Source organism: Rhinatrema bivittatum, chromosome 3 (genome assembly GCF_901001135.1).
Source record: "Rhinatrema bivittatum chromosome 3, aRhiBiv1.1, whole genome shotgun sequence".
NCBI lineage: Eukaryota > Metazoa > Chordata > Amphibia > Gymnophiona > Rhinatrematidae > Rhinatrema > Rhinatrema bivittatum.
The window spans coordinates 23,850,095-23,856,094 of record NC_042617.1 but is presented as its reverse complement, the minus strand read 5'-3'; positions in this window follow the sequence as shown (position 1 = coordinate 23,856,094).

Genomic DNA, 6,000 nt, shown 5'->3' with positions numbered 1-6,000 from the left:
ACCCAAACACTAAGAAGAACCCATGCTACTGATGCAATTAATAGCAGTGGCTATTCCCTAAGTATAATTGATTAATAGCCATTAACAGACTTCTCTTCCAAGAATTTATCCAAACCTTTTTTGAACCCAGCTACACTAACTGCACTAACCACATCCTCTGGCAACAAATTCCAGAGCTTTATTGTGCGTTGAGTGAAAAAGAATTTTCTCTGATTAGTCTTAAATGTGTTACTTGCTAACTTCATGGAATGCCCCCTAGTCCTTCTATTATTCGAAAGTGTAAATAACCGAGTCACATCTACTCGTTCAAGACCTCTCATGATCTTAAAGACCTCTATCATATCCCCCCTCAGCCGTCTCTTCTCCAAGCTGAACAGCCCTAACCTCTTCAGCCTTTCCTCATAGGGCAGCTGTTCCATCCCCTGGTATCTTCAAGCTGTATAATAAAAGACAATCTTCTGTGTTTGCGTGTCTCGAGTCTAGCCTAGTACTGCAGTTCCTCATGGGGCTCCTCCCCGTGGGAGTGGCCATCACCGCAGTACCCAAGAATCCACTCAAACACCTCAAAACCGTAACAGCACCAGTCTTCAAACACCTTCCAAATCTGAAAATTCGCCAAGAAAGTAGATGAATTTCTGGCTTGCAATAAGGTAGTAATACCTTCCTCCGAATAGCCCTTAAATCTTAGCCTCCTCCTCACAAGACAAAAGCAAGCCACCTGATTCAAGGCAATTGGACCCTGATGCAAGAGCTCAGGAATGTGTCCTAGACAAAGAGGATTGTCTTCCACCAGATACTCCAGATCCATGAGCCACAGGTGCCTGGGCCACTCCGGCACCACTAATACCATTGTACTTTGATGTCTCTCTATTGGCCTGACCATCCTGCCTATCAGCGGCCAGAGAGGAAAGGCATATAGGAGAATCCCTTGAGGCCACAGCTGAGGTAGCACATCCAGGCCTTTTGAGCCCGACACTTTCTCTGGCTGAAAAACTATGGGACCTTTGCATTATGCCACGTCACTATCAAATCCATCTAAAGGGAACCCCACCTGAACTTGATGAGTGAAATTGCATTTTTGGCTAGTTCCCACTCTCCAGAGTGCAGTCTATGCTGGCTTAGATAATCCGCCTGCACATTCTCCACCCCAGCCAGGCTGACAAAACGTCCAAATGCTGTTCGGCCCACTGAAGCAACCTGCTTGCCTCCAAGGACACCACTGGGCTTCTGGTGCCCCACTGCTTGTTGATATAAGCTACTGCCATCGCATTGTCTGACATCACTCGCACCACTCTGTTCCTGAACAAGAGGAGTAAACAATGTAAGCCAGTCATATCGCTCAAGTCTCCAAGTGATTTATTGACCAGGAAGCCTCCACCCCAGACCACTGGTTCTGTATCGTTTGACCTTGTCAAATTGCCCCCCAGCCATGCAAACTGGCATCCATCATCACCAGAATCCAGTCTTGAGTTTCCAATTGAACCCCTTGTAAAAGATGACTCTGAGAAAGCCACGAAGAGAGACTTAACCTGGCTTCCCCTGAAGCGGAAGGGAAATGTCATACTCCTGAAATTGAGGATTCCAACAGGAAAGCAAGGTTCTCTGAAACATTTTAATATGCACTGCTGCCCAGGGAACAAGATCCAGAGTCGAGGCCATGTAGCCCAGAACCAGAAGATAATCCCAAGCTCTGAGGCCCCGCATGCCCAAAAGGTTCCGGCCTGCTCCTGAAGCTTCAGGCATCTCTTCTTGGTTAGGAAGACTTTGCCTATTCCTGTTTCAAAATGGGCCCCCAGATTATCCAGACTTTAAGAGGAGTGCAACTTGTTCTTCACAAAATTGATTACCCAACCTAAGCTTCATAGCAGTTTTATCACCATGAGAACATCATGATGATAATCCTCTGCAGACTTTGCCCAGACCAACCAGTCATCTAGATATGGGTGCATTCAAATCCCCTTCCTGTGCAACTCTGCCACCACAAGAACCATGATATTGGTGAATGTGCAAGGAGCTGTTGCCAGACCAAAACAAAAGCGCTAGAAAATGGAAATACTTGCCTAATACCGCAAACTTGAATTACTTCTGATGATCCACCCAGATCAGAATATGCAGGTATGCCTCCAAAAGATCCAAGGATGCCAGAAATGCTCCTTGTCTGACCGCTGCAATCACAGACCGAAGAGTTTCCATACGAAAGTGTTCATCCTTTTTAAATCCAATATGCAGAACATCTCTTCCTTTTTGGGGACCACAAAATAAATTGAATTATGTCCCTGACCTTTTTCTCTCAAAGGCACTGGGACAACAGCCTGCAATAGGAGGAGATGTTCCAGGGTGGAACAAACCTCCTCTTTCTTTGTCCGAGACAAACAAGGAGAGATTATGAAGGCCTCATGGACAGTTCAAACCAATTCTAACACATAACCATCTTTTATCACCGGCATTACTCATTGGTCTGTTATCTTGGTCCACTCTTTGAAAAAAGCGGGCAGGTGCCCTTCAATGGGCACCTTCCAAGAGTTGACCAATGGGGCCTCATTGCAAGTTTTTAGCACCTCCAGTGCCTGAATCAGAGGCATCCCACATAGTCTACTTGCCCCTTGAGAACTGAAATTTGCCCAAGAACTGACACTATGACGAAGAACGCTTTCTGGCCTGAAAGTGTCTGGCCTCCTGAAACTTCTGCTGACTGAGAAAGGATTTTCTACTGCTCTTAGGCTTGTCCTCTGGCAACTTATAGCTTTAGGCTCCATCAGATGGTTTATTAACTTATCCAGACCGTCGCCAAAAAGTAGCTTGCCTTTAAAGAGGAGAGTACCAACTTTGACTTCGACCATCCACCTGCAGCCCAGTTTCTGAGCCACAACAGGTGCCTTGCGATACTGCAGATATGTTCCTGGAGGACGTACTGACCAAAATCGTAGATGGCATCCGCAATGAAAGCTAGGCCAGATTCAGGTGCTCTGCCTCCTTTTCCGACACCAAATCCTATGACTCTGCCACTGGGATCCACTGGACCCAGCGCAAACATGCCCGAGACATGAAACTGCTACATGTCGCAGCTCTCAGGGCCAGGGCAGATACTTCAAACAACTTCTCAAGATGGAGTTCCATCTTACAGTCCTGAGAGTCTTTCAATGCCTCAGCCCCTTCCACTGGAATAATGGTCTTTCTTTTCACAACTGGCCCCCAAGATGTCCACCTTCAGAATCTTAATCAGCTCCAAGGTATCCTCCATTGCCCTAAAGATGTTATTGTTAGCCTTGAACCAGGGTCTGTCAGTTTTGGGGCTGAAAAGCCTTATCACTTTAAGGTCATCACCCTTGGCCAAAGGAATTTTGCCCTCTTCCAGAGGGTCCCCAACTGGATCCTCATCCCACAGGGGATCCAAGGGTACCTCTGATGGAATTCCTCCCCAGATCTCTGCAAATCAGGATCTGAAACTGGCTGTCAAAATCTTCCAGCCAATGGGCTAAAGCAGAGAAAAAGGGTCTCCAACCCCCCCTGCTCGCCTCCGCTCCACTAGAAGGATAGCCCTTTAGGGCCTTATAAACTTGGGACCAACTTCTCCTAAAAATCCAACCTTAGGTTAGACACCTTCTCATCTGCTGGAGACAGAGAATACTGGAAGAGTGCAGGGGGCACATTGCATATGTACTGAGAGAGTGCAGTCAAGCTTTTGTTCTCTGCCTCCACCTGCTGGGAGGGGAAAATAATCCATGCATCTGGACTGATCTAGGGGACGATAAAGAATTTCGATTTGCTGTTCACCATCTCCAGCTTCTCACTTTCTCTGTAACAAATACACTGTGTAATAATGAAGTTAACTGAAGAACTGCAAACACTATACGGTCATTGCCACTGAAACCAAAAGCAGTGTTGCCAGAACTGCAGGGGGAATGTGCCATTGAGCCATGCCCTGACCCACACCTTTTAATTCCCAAAACACATGTGCTGGCAAAGCCTAGGGTTCCTCCGCACGCCATCACTCCCCTCTACCTCCGTCCCATTACCCAGTTTTTGTGTGGAAAGCAGGGGCTGTGGACACACACTGGCTTAGCCCAATGCTGCAAGAGCCATGAGGTCCGAGGGAGAGGGGCAGCCATGTTGTTTGGGGGTAGGTGTGAGAGGAGAGCCATGAGCTCTGGGAGGAGGAGAAGAGGAGCCATGAGGTCCAGGGGATGAGCACAATGACAACAGCTCCTTCCTGGACTCTTTAGCCTTACCCTTCCCCCTGCTTCTACAAAAAGTTAAGAGCATTCTTGACCATCAGCAATTTGCTGATGATGGAACACTTCAGTGGCAGCGTTTGTAATTTATAGCAAATGTATATGGCTTCCTGGTGTTAGAGATGCTCGCCTCATCACAAATGTCAACACTAAGTCAAGTGGCAGCAAGTTTTGTACAAAAGAAGAATTGTGTGTCAGGGCTGATATTCTGTAACTGTCTAAGGTTCTAAAGAGACTGAGTTACTATACCAAGTACCAATGCAAACATAACTGAAGACTCAACAAAATACATGTGTACTTACAACTCAAATTAATTTCACCACTTTGGCATTTAGAAAAAGGACATTTTGTCAAGAAAATTAATTCAACTCTTTTCATCATAGTTTTTTTTTAAACATTTGGATGTAAAAGATCCAGCAGGCTTAGGTAAAAACAAGAGCACATTTTTCTTCCTGTGGTAATTCTTGATGATGTCATCAGTGTGTGACAGTTTGTTCCTTTTTCTACAGTGAACTGGAGTTTGAAGGAACAACTTTATTTGTTTTTGACAAATGTAAAATACAATTTTCCAGCAAGGTGGGGAGGAGGAATATATGGAATAATAAATCAGACATGCAGTAGATTCAGTGAAAGAGAAGAACAATTCTTTAGCTAAACTAACAGGTCGATACAGTGTTGAGCGCCTGCTCTCCCAATGCGTGCCCAGGAGGGAGCGCTAGGGACAATAGCGCATACCTAGTGCCCTCTTACCAGCAGAAACCCAGGAGAGGTGGCTATCAGTGAGTTCGGAAAACCGACGCTCAATTTTACAAGTGTTGGTTTTCCGAACCCGCTGACAGCCATGGGTTAGGAAAATGGATGCCGGTAAAATTGAGCGTACATTTTCCTACTCTGACCGGCCAGCACTTTTTTTTTTTTTTTAACCTTTTTGGTTCCTCCGACTTAATATCCGCTCAGAAATTAGTGCCTGCCCCTGGAAAGGCACTAATTTCTGAGCGTTAAATGTGTGAATCGACAGCACATTTTTTTTTCTGTATCCCGGGCGTATGACTAATAGCTTCACCAACATGCATTTGCATGTGATGAGCGCTATTAATTTCCAGAGGGGGGCGTTTGATGCGCTAAACCCCTTACAGTATCAGGGCTAGTGGACGCGCTTCGAAAATGTGCGTCCAACCGCGGGTTAAACAATAAATACAGCTGTAAACATTTCACCTCCAAGACAGGCCTCGCCACTCCGTCGGCAGGTTCCCCAGGCTCGTGGCACGTACTCCAAAGGCAGCCTGCAAGTCATTTTCAAATTAATTAGAAAATCAATTGGCAAGATCAGAAAAATGGAAAATATGAGGAGGAAGAACGTAGAATTTGGCACCCAAACCGGCTCAACCCTGACCAGCTGTCATTCTGCGAATTGCCCCCTTCCATTAATGGACTTGTATTTCTGATTCTCTAACACTGTTGGTACACACAATCCCTTCTCCAGGACTGAATTACTCAGTTCAGCTTTGCTCCCGTGGGATGGCCTCAGGTTTAGATATGGAAGATCTCCCATTTGTGTTCAGAACGCACTGGAGGTGGTCTGCACTGACGATATATTTGCTTGTATATTTGTGTTTCCTTTGTTGTTTGTTTAGTTTCTTTTGCAAAATAATAAAAAAAACAAAATGAACAAGCAAAATTGTAAAAATAAAGGAAAACTAAAACCCCCAAAAAGTCAGGCCCAGTAGGAGGAGGAGAGACCCCCTCCTAAGCCTCCCTCTAATCCCCT